At 49.2% G+C, this 17,283-nt stretch overlaps 1 non-coding gene across 1 annotated transcript; it reads left to right on the top strand.

Annotated features, from left to right (window-relative positions):
* The first annotated feature begins 5,431 nt into the window (after positions 1 to 5,431).
* LOC127196044 (small nucleolar RNA SNORA51) lies at positions 5,432 to 5,531 on the top strand. The gene has a single exon (XR_007831442.1). It is a non-coding gene; the product is annotated as a small nucleolar RNA SNORA51 (small nucleolar RNA).
* Positions 5,532 to 17,283: the final 11,752 nt, after the last annotated feature.

Below are 17,283 nucleotides of genomic sequence, written 5' to 3'. Positions count from 1 at the left end.
CTGGTATGGGGGGGGGTGCGGGGGGGGGGAGGAGGGAGACAGAGGGACAGAGAGAAAGGGAGACAGAGGGAAAAGCAGACCACACCCCTTTGCCCTCCACAAACTCTAGTGTTTTGGCAGAACAAATTGGCTCAGGCTGGCCTTGAACACTCTGCCCTCCTGCCTTCGCCTGAGCACAGGGATGACAGGTGTGTGCCTCTGCAGGGACCATGCTGCCTTACCACATACACCTTGACCGCACTCACCCTTGATCGGCTCCACAGATCTCTGCAATGAGATCAGCCCCTTCACTACCCTCCCCTCCGTCCTTGGTTGCCGGCAGAACCACGAAGTCACCAGAAGTGAGCGGTCCAGGTCTTGTTTTGGTTTTTGTTTTGTTTTTTATTGGCAATCTGACATAACCCAAAGTCACCTATAAGATGGAACCTCAGTTGGAGTATTGCCTAAATGAGGCCTGTGGGGCACTGTCTCAAGTGTTAATTGACAGAGCAGGGCCCCGCCCACTGCAAGCACTAAACTACTATCCCGAGGCAGGCAGTCTTGGGCTGTGCAGCTGAGCACAATAACCCAGCAAACGGGCTAGTAAGTTGTTCCTTTAAATTCGTGCATTCTTGCACCAACTTCCTTCGGTGTTGGCCTGTGACCTGAAAAATGTAAGCTGAATTAAGGTTTTTTTTCCCCTTCTTCAACTTGCTTTTGGTCAGAATGTTTTAACACAGCAGCAGAAACACAAATTAGATCAGCTCACCACCACCGCTCCCTCTACTCAGCTGTGTGTTCTCAACGCCCCAGAAGCTACTGCGTATTAACTGCCTTTTGCTGAGGTCAAGGAGCCCTCCTTCTGGGACAGCAGACCCCAGTCCCTCCAGTAAGCCAGACGAGGGCTGCTACAAACAAGGACTGCCGTATGGTACCCTGATGTTAAGAGAGGACTGGGGACACACTCTACCCTTTGCCAAGTCTCTCTCTGTCCCCAGACCACTTCTCCCTTACAAAGCTGAGGCTCTCATATAAACAGTTAACCTGCAACACATCTGCAGGCGGGGGAGGTGGCGACACTGTGCTTTGGCAACACACTGGATCCTGTGCACGATTCCTGGCTGTGAGAATCACTGTGAGCTGCAAACACTGAGAAAGTGTTACTGTGAAGGTCCACACCTCCTAGGCAGACGCTTGTGCTGCTGCTTGCACACCCCTGTCCCCCTACGGCCCCCGCCTCCCCACCCACCAAGCCCAATTCCAAAAGGAACGTAGCCAGGCTCTGGGCTCACACTTCTTAACATCCACAGTTTCTGGTCTAGGTGCTAAATTCCCTAGACCTGTGGCTCCTCTGCCCCACATCTAGAGCCATACTACCTGCTTCCGCAAACCCCTGCAAGCCAGAGAGAGCACCGAGAAAACAATCTCAGCCGTGGACTCTAGAGCCCAGAGAGGCAGGTAAGGGAACCTAGGTTTGCAGCCTGACCCCCATGGCTCTTTCAATTACCCGCTCCCAACAGCTCCTGGAACATGTCCTTGGGCTTCCCAAGGAGTCCCTTCTTCCTGTCATCCTGTGAGACACTAGCCCCCTCCCCCACTCCACTGACTTAATTGCTCACAGGGTGTAGATTAAGGACTACTTTTCAATTTAAAATAAGTAAATTCTCCCAGAAGTAAACTTCAGCCAGCTATCTCTAACAAACCTGAAGAGAGATCTCTAAGAAACCTCCAGGGCAATAGGGTGTGGCGGCGCATGCCTTTAATCCCAGCACTCAGGAGGCAGAGGCAGGAGGCCAGCTTGGTCTACAAAGTGAGTTCCAGGACAGCCAGGGCTAGACACAAAGAAACCCTGTCTCGAAAAACAAACAAACAAACAAAGAAACGCTCAGGGCAAAAAGCTAGTAACCTAGCTATGTCAACTAGAGAGACGGCTAACCCTGCTGGCTACCAAAGGCCGTGTTCCCCAATATTGTAGCCCTGGTTACGGCTGTGGCTGGGTACCAGGGTAGTTCTGGGAACCCAGGCCAAGAAGGTTCCACAGCCCAAGCCAACAATGGTGTTCAGGGCCAAGCAGTGTAAACCACTCAAACACACCCCAGGGCCAGGCTCTGACCCAGTTAACTACAGGAGAAACTCCCACAGGGCTCAGAGGAAGCTACCAGCTGAGAGATCAATGTGACAAGACTTTAAAATGCCCTCTTCCACAACTGACACTGCCCCCCCCACCCCCGTGTGTCCTGCCTTAGCAGAAAATGGCAGGTTCTCTGTAGCAAGGATTAGAAAAGGAACCTTTATGAACGGGCAGAACGGGTCACCTAAGAATGACCTGAAGAGAGGTCAACACTACCCCAATCCATCAACTGCATCTTGAGAGATGGGCCCAGATTCTGGCTAAAAAACAAACAAACAAACAAAAATTGACAAACAAACAAACAAACAAAAACCCCACTAAAACTCTGAAGGTGTCTTGAATGTCTGTCCGGCATGCGGACCCGTATCCAATCATTAGTTACAAATGGGAGAGTGGGGTTAAAGCACTGGCTTGGTTTGCCAATGGCAGAGCGGATGGGAGAGGCGCTTCTCAGCCTCAGGGAGAGGCGGCTGCTTCCCTTCGGGGCCTGGAGTGAACACAGCAGGGAGGCCAGTGGAGAAAGAGGCTGGAAGACTGAGCAATCAGACAGCCCAGAGGAAACGGGTGGTGGGGTGGCGGACTGAGTACTAAGCAGAAGTGTGAGTAATTGTCAGGGGCCGAGCAGAGAAGGACAGAGAAGTGGGAAACAGATGAAAGAGCTGGCCGCAGTAAGAATTCTGGACCTTGAAAAAAAAATCTGTAGTCTACACCTGTAATTCCAGCCCCTGGGAGGCTGAGGCAGGAGGACCCGCACGCATTCGAGGCTATCCTGGGTTACATAGCAAGACCCTGTCTCAAAACAGTAACAGAAAGTGTGTCTCTGCACTCCTGTTCCCCTCCCCGGGCCTGGGACTGTTTTCTCAGTGTCAGCTCAGCTGGATAAAGAATTCTGAATTGCGTCCTAACACTCCCGGGGAGTTTAAGCATGGTTTGTTTATGAGCGCCTCCTATGTCTCAGGAACCGAGGTTAAACAGGAAACACAAGAGGCATTCCCTGACATCTGTGTGGTGGCTGCACCTCAAGGACTCTAAGCTCGCAAGGGCTTTTCTCAGACCTTCCTCCCCTGCGGGCACTGCTCCTTACAGTGGCTGTCTGTCTTCCTTTCAGTCCCTCAAACATACCCAGCCTGGAATAAAGTGACAGTGTGGCTTTCTGGCACCTCTGCAGGTAAAGTCAAAACTCTTCCTCTGAGGGGGTTAACACAGGCCTTCCTGCCACCCTCCACTTTAAACTCTGTCTCAGTGAGAAGTGAATCCAAACCCCCTCCAGGCCCTAAGCGCACAGGACTGACCTCTTCCCCGCTGACTCACTCACCACCATCCCTTCCCACTCTGGCGCCTTTGCCTGCTGGAGCTCATAGCAGAATGCTAACCCCTCCCCCACCCCACCCCACCCCGCTGGCGACTCCTGACCACACAGAACAGGCTGTGTGTATGTGTCCATGATCAGGTCAGAGTGTACAAGGTTTATCCCAGGAAGGCTTAGGGGCTAGGTGAGAAAATGATGGCGGAGGGGTTATCTCGGTGTTAATAGCTCCCACCTTTTTAAGACCTAGGTGTGCACCAGTAAACTGTGCATCAGTAAACAATATGCAGCCCCCCCCCAACTTTTCCATTTTGAAGAATGAAATCACAGCGTGAAGCTTTCCATTCTGTTTTTGCTAGCATGGCAGTGAGGTTCACTCAGGCTGGTTCTGCTCATTTTCACTGCTGCCCATCAGACTCTGTTTACTTGCTCCTAGTTCAGATGGCCATCTGGGATAGTTTGGACCATTACAAACACCGACCCTGCGGCCCTACGTGTGTACACCCTCGATTGTACTAGAATGTGCCAAGCTGTTTCCAAAGCAACTGTGTTAATGTATGTGCCCACCAACCAGCTCCACAGACTCACCACCAGCTTTACAAATCTAGCCAAGTTGGTGTATAAGATACAGAATCTCATTATGTGTGCATAACGCGAAAAGAGACAAAAACAAACAGTGCACGAGAGAGAGAACCAATTACAGAGCAAGGAACTCAGAAGTGGGGGAAGGCTCTTTGATCCACTAGCAAACGTGGTGGTTTGTGCTGCCCTGGTGAACGGAGGGGCCTATCACCTTCCGTCCTCCCCGACCCCCATAAGTTTTCTCCCTGGTTTCTTTCTGGGGACTCCATGCTTACGGTGGGTGGACCTCTCCATCAGTTCCAGAGTGAGGCAAGTATCAGTCTCAGGCACGTTACTAACCTACACCCTTCGGTTCAGGGAAAAACACAAGTCCATTGCGAACAGTGACAAAGGAGACAGACCTAGCTGGGAAAGCGGAGAAATTCCTCTGGTTTCTTGGGAATTTGCAAGTCATTAGGTTTGTATCTCTGAAAGGTGTCGCCCTGCTGTGCAGAAGGCTAATCTCTTGATAAATAAGGCAACCTGAGAGACGACGGGGAATGGGGGGGGGGGGGCAGCATACTTTGACAGCACTTAGTCGAATCCTGTGCCGAAAGCTAGCCCTACCCTTAAACCTGTCAGTCCCATGAGCCAGTAAGCCTCCTTCTGCCCTACCAGCTTGGAACTGCCTGTCAGCTGTTTTGTTTTGTTTAAGGGGAGGGGACCCAGCTGACACCAAGATGAAGTCAATGGGCTGAAATGAAATACATAATTTACAGGAAGCATGAGCCAACCGATTGAGACAGGTCTCACAGCAAAGGCAGACACATAACCACAGCCTCTGCAAAAACGGTGGGCCGTCAGGTCTGGGACATCACAACTCCCCCGGTATCTCCTAGAATTCTGAGTGGGGAGCACAAAGCCTCATCTTCTACCATGCTTTGCAGTCACTCAGTCAAAGCCTGCATCAAAGAGTCCTGGCCAGCCACCTGGACTTCCACACAGCCTCAGCTACCCTGCTGTGCTGGTCTTGGCTTTCCTGGGCTTCTATACCCGGCACGAATAAAGGTGTGGATTACGAGCTGTTCACAAAACTGAAAGGTTCAACAGGCACACCAGCATATTTAATGTGACACTGCTATTATCAGCAGCAACCCAAGCGGAATAAAGATGGCTGAAATCAATCTCTGAAGGGGAAATTTGGGGTTGGGGGTGCGGTGTGTTACACTTATTTTCGACAAATTGGCTATCAGGCAGGAAAGGGCGGCTTCATCAAATGTAGTGGGGGCTTGGATGTACAACAAGGCCTCATTTATTCCAGGCCAGCCTCAAACTTGCTGCGTAGTCAACCTGACTTACACACCTGTTCTTCTTTCTCTACCTCCCGAGTGAGTGGACTCCGAGTGGGTGCCACCTTCCCCAGCTAAACCAGGGCTTCTAAAGCCACAACTGGTGGCTTCCTCATGCTTGAGGAGGCAGAGTGAATCTATCTACCCATGTACACCTCAGCCCAGGCTACAGCGCTGGGCCCGCATTATGAAAGGGGAGACCTTGGGGGAGGGGAATCACAACTGGAAGGTGGGGCACAGCTGGCACTGTCGGGCAAGGGCAGAGGCAGGTCGATCTCTGAGTTCTAAGCCAGCGTGGTCTATCTAAGTGTTCTAGGTCAGCCAGGGATCTAGTGAGGCCCTGTCTCAAAAATAGGTAAATAGCCACAAATGGAGTCAGGGGATTCAGTGTCCATCCACGAGTTAGTTCTGACTCTTCCTATAGTGGGGGGGGGGGGGGGGGTGGTGGGGGAAATCTCAGCAAGCTAAGAGGGAGCTACTGTGCTGTTATATATCCTGGCGTCTCTGATATGGGATCAGTGACACATGTCATTTAGCTGGCATGATACTCTTCCATGTGGAACATAAATTAAAGGCTATATAAAGTCACTGAAGCCCCAATGGACAGGACACTCTCCACAGCTATGTGGAGAGCGGGGACTGACTCTGACATGAACCCGGGTGCTCCATATTTGACCACGTCCCCTTGGTGGGGAGGCGCGCGCGCACACACACACACACACACACACACACACACACACACACACACACACACGGGATTTATTGGAATGGCTTACAGGCTGCAGCCCAGTTTTTCCAACAATGGCCAGTCGTGACTGGAAAGTCCAAGAATCTGGCAGTTGCTCAATCCCACAAGACTGGGTTAAATCAGCTGGTTTTCTGTCTATGCTGGAATTTTGAAGAAGTAGGCTCCAGTGACAGTGAAGGAACAGATGTGCGAGCAAGACCAGGGAAAGCAGGCAAAAAGCAAGCGTTTCCTTCTTCTGTGTCCTTACAGAGACTTCCGGAAGGTGTGCTCATATTAAAAGTCTGTCTTCCCACCTCAAGATCCACATTAAAGAGCTTCCAGCCTTAAAGTCCAGATCAGAGCTGTGTCTTCCCACCTCTGAGGTCTGCACTAGAAGTAGATTAACCCACTTTAAGTCAAACAAAATCTCTCACAGGTGCGCCCTCCGTTTCTGGATATGTAGTCAGGCTGGTAACCAGGAGCAACCATCAAAGTGGCCTTTCTCCCTCACAGTTCTGAAGGGGTCTCCTTCATGGTGTGAGTCTCATTCTGTCATTCCTCTTGCTTAGAAACCCATAAGGCAGGGCTTTGAGATGGCTCACCAGGTAAAGGCGTTTATCACTAAGCCTGGACCCCTCCACCACCCCACCCCCCGGCCCCGACTCAGACCCACATGACTGGTGGAAGGAAGAAACTAGCTCAAACAAGCTGTTCTCTGACCTCAACACGCACCATGGTACATGTGCCTGCACACCAGAAACTTCCACTTCATGTACACTGCTAAATAAACTCTTCTGAATAAAAAAATAATAATAATCTGGCCCCAATTTACACACTCAGCCCCCGAACCCTGCTTAACTTTGCCTAGTAGTTCACAGTAAGAAAACAGGGGGAGAGGCCTTCATGTACCGGCCTCTTGCTCTGTCCTGGTACATTCCGTTCTCAGGCCCAGCTCAGCCTTGAGTAAAGCATCCCCTATCTCTGATCTTCCCCAGTTCTGTACTTCTACGGTGACACTGTCACACTGCTTTACAGTTGATTGTGTGTGTGTGTGTGTGTGTGTGTGTGTGTGTGTTTTCTCACCGAATCAGAGAGGCATACCTCAATGATCCCTTTTATCTCCAGTGGCTGGCCCCATATCGTGGAATCGTGTCTGTAAAACGCTATTCCCAGATTCAGAGCCCTGTTAGCGTCTCTGTTCTCAATTACCACGACACCCTGCTTCAGCAGCAGGATCTGAGTATCAGACATGTTCCGCCTCAATCACAACCCCCACCCCACCCCCAATCACGGAAGGGCCACATTCTAACATCCCGCGCCCATCAATCCGGCCGAATTCTACTTCCCCCTGAGTGCCAATCATAAGCTAAGCCTTCGTGGGCTACAAACAACTTCTTCCCTCTTGTTTTCTGTCGTGACCCTGGGTGTGTAAGTCCCCTGGAAACCTTAATTTAAAACTGAGTACAGCACCAGCTTCAGAAGTCTTAACCTAAAAGGTTCTACCTGAGGCTCGCAGAGTTCTGCGCTGGCAGATCCAGTCTCCGTCCTGCTTGTTCGTCTCTTTATACAACGTTACACCCACCACCCTTGTGTCTCGGCTCCCTTACCTTCCCCGCTCCCCGCAGACAGACTAGACATCTTTGTTTTGCCTGCTACCCCGTATGTGGATCAGTGTGGCCTCAAACTCATCTGTATGCCTCAGCCTTACAGGTGTTCAGATTACGGGAAATCGCCATTCCAGCTGGCAAGACTGGCTCCCCCCTCCTCCTCCCCCTAAGTGTTTGGGTCTATCTCATGTGTACAGGTGTTTTGTCGGCTTGTATGTACGTGTGTGCAGTGCCTGCAGAGTTCCGAGGAGGCTGTTAGACAGCCCGGAACCGGAGTTACAGATGGCTATGAGCCAAGTGGATGCTAAAAACTGAACCTAGGTCTTCTGAAACAGCAACGCGTCCTGTTAATCATGGATCCGAGTCTCTGGCCCCAGACTTGGCTCTTGACAAGAGGAAATAGTGTCTGAATGCCCCCCCCAAAGCACCCTGAAAAAGGAGAGGGACACAAGGGCAATCGGTTCCCAGTAGTCAAAGCTGCACCGATGTCAGCAACAAAACAGAGTACTACTGGACTATAACCCAGTGTCTAAAATCAATGCCTGCAAGTCAAACTGACACAAATAAATGGATCAGTAAATTAATGAAGGGGACACATGTCTCGTACAGAATAATTTAAAATCCGTTAACTCTTAAATTCCTTAGACGAACAAAGCGACTTCCTTCCAAATAATACTGTATGTAAAGAGGGCAACCAAAACAAAACAAAAAAGTACAGAACTTGACATGGCTTGCGCCTTTAATCCCAGCACTCGGGAGGCAGAGGCAGGTGGGTCGTTGTGAATTCAAGGCCAGCCTGGTCTACAAAGTGAGTCCAGGACAGCCAAGGATACACAGAGAAACCCTGTCTCGAAAAACCAAAAAAAAAGATGAACACATACTCAGGTCAGTATTGTCATAAATCTCGACAACATGGCATCCTTGCTAAAGTGTGCTGAACGCGGCAACCTAATTCCACCCTTTTAACACATAAACCCAATCTTAAAAGTAAGACACAAGATAGAAGGGGAGCACACAATCACACGTGCAGGCGGTACAGTTTACATCCTAACACGCCTCCTCAAAGGTCCGTGTGAGAAAGGCTTGTTCCGTGCACTGGCCCTACTGGAAAGCAGTACAAAAACTAAGGGGTAGGACTCTAGGACAGAGAGCACGTCACAGAAGAGGGCCGAGGTGTAACACTCCCCCCGGCTTCCGGCTATGACTCGAGTGGTTTGGTTCCGCTGTGCACTCCTCATTATGAGGCTGCTCCCTCACCACAGGCCCAGAGCAACAGGTACCGGGTGCCTCATGGCCTGCAACCTCCAAACGCTTGAGCCAAGAGCAAACCTTCTCTCTTTGTGCGGTAATCATCTGAGGGTCTATTACACTAGTATCTCTGAAAAGTTCACGGAGACAAAAATCTAAAAATGGCCACAGCCAACCAAATGCAATTGCAGTGACCCAGATGAGATTGTGCAGGGGTAAGTATTTCAAGAAAAAAAAAAAAAAAAAAAAAAGGAAATGTGAATAAATATACAGTGGACTTGGGCCAATAAACACGTGTAAGATGTTAATAAAGGGGGAATCAGTTTGGGCTTATATAGGAACTGTACAGACTGTTTTCTCAATTTTTTCTGTAAGTCTACAACTGTTCCAAATAAATGGTGTATTAAAAATTGCAACCAGAGCCGGGCGTGGTGGCGCACGCCTTTAATCCCAGCACTCGGGAGGCAGAGGCAGGCGGATCGCTGTGAGTTCGAGGCCAGCCTGATCTACAAAGCGAGTCCAGGACAGCCAGGGCTACACAGAGAAACCCTGTCTCGAAAAACCAAAAAAAAAAAAAAAATTTGCAACCAGGCATGCTGGCAGATGCCTGTAATCTCAGCAACCCAAGCACTCAGAAGGCAGGAAGGTTAACCATGGTGACACCCTTTCTTTTTTTATTATTATTATCATTATTATTATTTATTACTATTATTATTACAAGCAAAAAGCTGCAGTTTCAAAGACACCAATGGAAGCCTGCTTTGAGGGAAGGCGTTTTGACGTTGACTAAGGAGTACTACCGGGATCAGATTCCATCTAACAACAGGTTCAGGCATGCATGAACGCATGTCACTCTTCCCTTTTTTAAAGCATGCACACAAATGGCTGCGCTGTCAAAATCTGGAATGTACTGGGAATTTCTCAGTTCACAAAGTTAAACTTAGACACTTTTTTTTTTTTTGGCTTGTTTTTCGAGAAGGGTTTCTCTTTGTGGCGCCGGCTACCTTGGAACTCACTCAGGAGACCAGGCTGGCCTTGAACTCAGGGGATCCGTCTGCGCCTGCCTCCCAAGCGCCGGCATTAAAGGCGTGCGCCACCATCGCCTGGCTTACACACTTTTTTCTTTCCCCTCCCAAAGCTAATTAGGCAGTAAATCATCAGGGATAGTAACACACATCTCCAGGTACAAGTGGCTAAGCCGGTAAATAAATAAACAAATAAAAGCAATGTAAGGTAAGTAAATACAAGGAGACCTGCCTTCGGGTCACACGGGGCTCCAGGCCACCAGGTGGAACGTCATCCGGGTCCCGCTCACTTTCTGGCTCTTGGGGACAGGAAGGGACCGAAGTGAGCCTGGGCTGGATCTGAAGACGAAGGAACACACAGCCGAGCTCAGGACGGAAAGGCCCAGGCGCGAGCCGAGGACGTGGCGGGCGGGCGGGCGGGCGCCGGAGCTCGCCGTCCCGCTCCGCCCGGGGCCCGCAGCCGCCCTCGCCCTCCCACCCGGGTCGCACGCACGGCGAGTCTCACCGGCGCAGGCCGCGCTCGTGGGGGGCCCCGGTGTCTCCCCTCGGAGGAGCCGCTCGGGGCGCAGCTGCTCCGCAGGCGGCCGGACCGCAGCCTCCCCGCCCAGCGAGCTCCCGGCGCCCCGTGCCCTCCGCCGAGATTTCTCCGGGGCCAGCCCTGGGATTGGCCGTGGCCGAACTCCGCCGTCCAATGGGGAACTCCGGCCTGCGTGACGTCACTGATCACCGGGCAAATCCCCGGGCGGCCGGCGGAGGAGGTGAGGCGGCCGGGCCCGAGAAAAGGAAAGTGAAATCGGAAGGGCCGGTGCGTCACGGCCGTCGCCCCGGCCGCGGAGGTCGCGCGAGGCCTCGTGCGCGTCGGGGTGCGGGAGCTCCCCAGCTCGTGGCTTACTCCCCGGGGGTCTGCCGGGGCTGGGCTTCAGACGGGACTTCCTCCTCAGGGCCTGCCCTTAAGTGGGACAAGCCCGGACATCAGTTTATCAAGTATTTCCAGGGTCCGTGTACCAAAGGAAAAAAAAAAAAAAAAGACCATTTTCGAAGCTCCTAGCCAGGATTAGGCACTTTCGCCAAATAACCAAAAACAAGCCAGATGCTGTTCCCGCAGGACAGAACAAAGTAAACACACACACACACACTCTCACACGCACACTCACACACACGCACACACGCTTCTTGCCAGCAAACCAGATGGCAGGAGTTCGAATCTCCTCGCACCCGCAACACGTTAGAAAGCCAGACCACGCTCACTCAAGCTGTGTTCTGATAGCACGGGCACCCCGCTCCCCTACACTAAGTAAATAAATGTAAAACATTCAAAAGACCCCAGCCTTAGAGAAAACGGAGGCATTAGAGTTCAAAACCAGTCCGGGCTACCTAGGGGGTAAATTTACCTAAAAAGGAGAAAAACAAGAGAACCGGCAAAATCCGGTTCTAAGGCTGCAGGAGCCCTGTGGGCCTCCAGCAGCTCCGCCCCTAGTGGACCTTGGCCCCCCAGGCTGAAGGCCGGGCGTGCGCAGGAGTCCCGTGAAGCAGTGAAGGTCTCTGGGTTTCCCGGCTCCTGATGCTTCTGTGAGTTTCCTGTGAGCTGGTGGAGGGAGCAGGGCTCAGCACAGGGTGCTCGTGCTGTGGACCCGATCTCGGCACATCCCAAAACCACTTGGTACCTGCCCTTTGAGTTGTGTTTTTTTGCTTTTTGGTGTGTGTGTGTGTGTGTGTGTGTGTGTGTGTGTGTTCTGAGGAGTCTTTGGTTGGTTTAGTTTTGGTTTTTGGAGACAGGGTCTCACTATGTAGGCCTAGCTGCTCGCTCTGTAGACCAGGCTGGCCATGCTCAGCCTGGACTCTTCCCGCTGACTGGTGTTTGTTTGTTTGTTTGTTTGTTTTTTTCACTTACAGCTACAATAGAAATCTTCTCGCTAGGCGTGGTGGCGCACGCCTTTGAATCCAGCACTTGGGATGCAGAGGCCCGTGGATCCCTTTTAGTTCGAGGCCAGCCTGGTCTACAAAGCGAGTCTAGGACAGCTAAGGCTACACAGAGAAACCCTGTCTCGAAAAACCGCTATATATATATATCCCCCCCATACTTTAGGACTATGTAGAGTACCTTGGCATTCAGAGCCAAGGAATGCGACAAAAATCACAGCGAGGCCTGGACACATAGACACCAGGAACACTGCCCATCTCCACAGGCCACAGCCAATCCCAGTGAGGGTCACGTAGGCACAGATAGATTCCCCTAGAAGCCTCTAAAAGAGCCTCTGAGTTCCTCCTGGGGTGGTGGCCATTTTGTGTGGATGGCTGACCCCTGCACGCAGGCTGTTTCTGCACAATAAGCTCTCTTTGTTTTTACATACTATTTGAGTCTGGGGTCTTTGTTCAGCGATTTTTGGGCCCTTACAACACTACACAACAGACCTCACAAAAAAGATTTATGGGGCAGGTGGGGGGTGGGGGTGCAGCAGTGATGGGGCAGGCTTTATAGGGGTGTGGAGCTTGCGTATAGGGAAAATACGTGACAGTGGTGAAGATTCCATTGGCCTTTAGTTGATAATGACGGTTGAAGGTGAAGGTCGAGGGGGCACCTGACTCTGGAGTGTGGGTCGTTCTTGGTTGACTAACGCTCTTTTTATTTCACTTTTCCATTCACTGTCTAAATGGGTGCACCATTGTACATTGATCTGCTGTGATTTCTTTATGCATGTATGTATGTATGTGCATTGATAGTATTGTTTAGAAAGATTTGGGTGTGGAGAGACGGCTCAGCGTTAAAGAGTGCTTGTTCTTGCGGAGAACCTGGGTTCCGTCCCCAGAACCACATGGTGACTCACAGCTGCTCAGTTCCAGGGGATTCTACACTCTTTCTGAGCTCTTTGGGCACCAGGTATACAGACAGGTGGTGCACACACATACATGTGGGTGAAATGCTCACATAAATAAAATAAAATAAATAAGCCAGCCACGGTGGCACATATGCTCAATCCTAACTTTCAGGAGGCAGAGGCAGGTGGATCTCTGAGTTCGAGGCTAGCCTGGTCTATAGATCGAGTACTAGGACAGCCAGAATTGCACAGAGAAGCCTTGTCTCAAAAAAACCAAACCAACCAAAAATAACCAATCTAAAATTTAAAAAGGTTTTATTATTACTTTTTGTGTATAAGTGTTTCATGTGTGTGTGTGTGTGTGTGTGTGTGTGTGTGTGTGTGCACGTATGAGTGTATGTGTTGTGAAAGTTTTGGCTTCTATGTAAACATGTTTTTGTTTTAATCCCAGGTGTAGGATATGGAGGCTCCTCCAGTTTGTCCATAGCTTATAATTGCTTATAATTATAATTATAATTGCTTATAATTGTCAGAGGGCTCCTGATGTTTGTCAGCTGTGAACTACCTTGAGAGAGAGAGAGAGAGGGAGAGAGAGAGGGAGGCAGACAGACAGACAGACAGAGACAGACGGACAGACAGACAGACAGACTTGGGGCTCAGAGAAGGAAGAAGGCTGCTGGTGCTCCCCCCGCTGGTGCTCCCCCCCCCGCTGGTGCCCCCCCCCCCCGCTGGTGCTCCCCCCCGCTGGTGCTCCCCCCCCCCCACTGGTCTGGTCGCTGTTGATGCAGCATGAGGTGAGGAAGTCAGAGATCTCCTGAGAAGAAGATTGGACTTGCCCTAAGGAGCCCAATGACCCTGAACAACAGGAAGTAGCTAAGGAAAACTATTCCCCCTCCCCCCACTAACCTTCCTCTCCTACCTGGTGTTAGGTTATTGGAAGGGATTGGGGTGGAGAGCTTAAAGAAACCAAAATAAAAGCACATTTTTAACGTATATGCCAACACATATGTATGTATGTATGTATGCATGTACATATATGCGTCATGTACGTGCCCAGGGCCAGTGGATGTCAGAGAGAGCATCAGATCCCCTGGAACTGGAATTAAAAGCTGTTGTAAGCAGACATACGTAATGACCTGTTATATTTTAGAATATCCTTACGTTAACCTGGGGCGGGGCAGATATCAGTCCAGTAAACTACTTCCCATAGTGGGGCGGTATCAAGCCATCCATAATCCAAAATGTTCTTCATCTGGGCCAAATCTCCATCCACGCCGGCCACACACTTCTCTTCCATCTAACCCATGGCGGCCTTCTCTTCTCTTCTTGGACCCTGTCCTCTCTTCATTCTCCTCCTCCTCCTCCTTCTTCTTCCCAGGATTCCTTTCTTTCTCTAAGCCCCGGAACCTTAGCTACACCTCTGTCTCCTTTGCCCTGCCCAGGTGGGATGGCTTTTTATTAATCAAAAGGTGGGTCACAGAGACAGAAAGCAGGAATTAGCATCACAATACACTATACCAACCCCCAACAGAGTTTTGATTTCATAAAAATAAATAAATAAATAAAATAAACAGAAATAGGAATGAATGTGTTTTCATTTTAGTCCCAAATGTGGGACATGGGCTGCTTCAGACTGTCCACAGCAGCTGACTTGATTTGCCTCAGGCTCTAACAGAAGCATGGTTTTTGCCAGCTGCCGATAAGTCTGCAAGTGTGTGTGGTGTTTTGGAATTCTGGGCCTTGAACTCAGTGGGTCTCCCAGGCTGGCCTCTAACTGCTCTGCCTGAGTTCTGGGAATGAAAGCCATGTGTCACCACATCTGGTAGCTTCTTGGTCTTCGTTTCTGAGGGTCCCCACTCAGTGTAAAACGTGGGTTTTCTCTTGTTAGTAGGTCCTTAGGTTCAGTAGACTCGGCCACAGTATTTATTTTGTTCCCTGTAGTTAGTTTAAGTTATTGAGTTTAGGATAAAATACGTTTTCAAGCATCTCAAAGTTTTGGGCTGAAGATGTAGTTCAGTTGGGAGAGTGCTTTCGTATCTTATACAAAGGCCTGAGTTCAGTCAGCAGCGCTGTAGGAAGTGGGCATGGTGGTACACTCCCGGCACCTGAGAAGCGACAGAAGGGCCGCAAGTTCAAGGTCATCCTTGGTGAACTTGGAACCAAGCGGGAATATATGAAACCTATCAAAAAATTAAAAACAAACAAAAACACAACTAGTCTCAAAAACGTTGGGGTGCTTAGAAGAGGCCCCAAACAACCAAGGTCAAAACTATAAGCTTCTGGCGATTTTGTTTGACTTATAATTGAAAGATGCTGAGAATCTGCCTGAAAAGGTGTGAAGGGTGTCCTGGGGTTGGAGGCAGAAAGAGTGAACAAATGTCTCTAAAAGGAGAGCTAAAATCTCCATCAACTGACTTGAGTTTTAAATACACATTTTCATTTTCTGGCAGAGGTTTAAACTAACAGACAACTTTCCAGGTACTATGAACTGGTGGCTTTCATGCTAGGAACTGGCAGCAGGCTTTGAAATAACAGGTTTAACTGTCTCTTTAAAGAGGAAAAAAGACATTTTGCATTTACGTGACATTAACTGCTGGGTTTGGAGCAGGAAGACATGTAGGCTGACTTTTACATGAAATGTCCTTTTAGTTCAACAGTCAGTGAAAATGGATTGTATAACAAACAAAGACAGTTTAGCCTAAAATCACATAGCGATGGAACAGTTGCCTCAGAATGTTAAACAAAGAATATCATAACATTTTTAAAATTACCATGGATTAAAGAAAAAATATTTTAAGGTATTGTAGAAAAGTTTAAGCCTACACAAAAATAAATATTATGAACCACTTGGCTTCCACCGTTACACCATCTGCCTATGGATTTTGCTGTTTGCTTCTCCATTCGATATCATAAGGAAAACTGAGTGTCTACAAAGGAACACTAAACATGTTCCACATCATCTAAAATGCGTCATATACTTTTCTAATAAAGACTTAGCTTATGTAGCAGAGCACCATGATCAAGCCACACAAAATGTTCACACAATCACTCGATAATTTCATTATCAGATTTTAATACCAAGTTCATATTCAAATTCTCAGGTCTTATTGAAAATGTCTTTTTTACAGTTGACATGTCAGAATTTTTCTTCTAAAAATTGTTATTATTATTTGTTGCTTTATCTGCCCCCCCTTCAAAAAAAACCCACAAGGTTTCTCTATGTAGCCCTGGCTGTCCTGGACCAGGCTGGCTTGAGACTCACGGAGACCTGTTTGCCTCTGCCTCCTGAGTGCTGGGATAAAACATGAGCCACCACCACCTGGTGTCCTTCAAAAATTACTAAGTGGGTGTGGTGGCGCATGCTTTTAATTCCAGCTCTTGAGAGGCAGAGGCAGATGGATCTCTGTGAGTTCCAGGACAGCCAGAGCTACATACTGAGACCCGTCTCAAACAATTCCCCCCTCGAATAAAAAATAATATGAATTTATTTGTCTCTATGTGTGCAGGTGCTCCTGGAGGCCAGAAGATGTCACAGTCCCCTGGAACTAAAGTTACAGATAGTTGTGAGCTGCTTTGTGTGGGCGTCCGGCTCTGAACTTAAGCCCTCTGGAAAAGCACCATGTACTCTTTACCACTGGACTTTCTAGTCCCCCAGTTGTCAGGATTTGAAACTAACCAAGGTTAATAGGATCAAGAAAAAACAAAAACAAACAAATAAGAAAAAAAAAAACCTCAAATGTAGAAACACACAGAATGATGACTCTATGTCCTCCTGTCTTTGAAATGCTACGGTATTTCCCTGTAGGGCCAACCAAGAATCCCCTATTTCTCGTGGTGTTTTCTCTTTGACTTACAATTGTAAGATGTAAGATATTTACCTCTGGATGTCCCGGGTTGATGTCATTTCTCGATGCTGAGGGAAAATAACCTGAAGAGAAACAAGCTAGAGGAAGAATTGACTTGGCTCTCCTGGTGCTGACGTCACAGTTTGTTGGGCATCAGGGAGAAGATCGGAAGTGTGGCCTGGCAGTAAAGCCTTAAGCCCTGGCCCCTGGATTGTCCGCGGATAACCCTCTTCTTCTGATGAGGCTTTACTTCCTAAAGGTTCTTCATAACAAGGCTACCCATCCTTCAAACAGCTAAATACCCTCGAGGCACTCACAGAAGAGCGGTCTCTATGTAACTGATTCTTGGTCAGTAGCAATGCATGTTGGCATATGAACTGATAAGAATTGTGCTCCCAGGGCTGCAGAATGAATGGCTTAGCAGTTGCAGGACACAGGTTTGATTTCCAGCGCACATTAAGGCGGTTCACAACCATCCATAACTGCAGCTCCAGGAATCTAGCACCCTCTTCTGGTCTCTACTGGTACTGCAGGCGGTGGTTCACAGGCATACACGCAGGAGGCAGATATATTCACACATTAAAAACCGGAATAATTAAAAATAATAATAATAAAGGAATTGTGTTCAATAGACTACAAAGGGGAAAAAAAAAAACAAGCCGCCAGACAGTGCAAACTAACTACCTCTG

This window comes from Acomys russatus, chromosome 11 (genome assembly GCF_903995435.1).
Source record: "Acomys russatus chromosome 11, mAcoRus1.1, whole genome shotgun sequence".
Taxonomy (NCBI): Eukaryota; Metazoa; Chordata; class Mammalia; order Rodentia; family Muridae; genus Acomys; species Acomys russatus.
The sequence above is the reverse complement of the archived record's forward strand: the minus strand, read 5'-3'. Positions and strand labels throughout refer to the sequence as shown.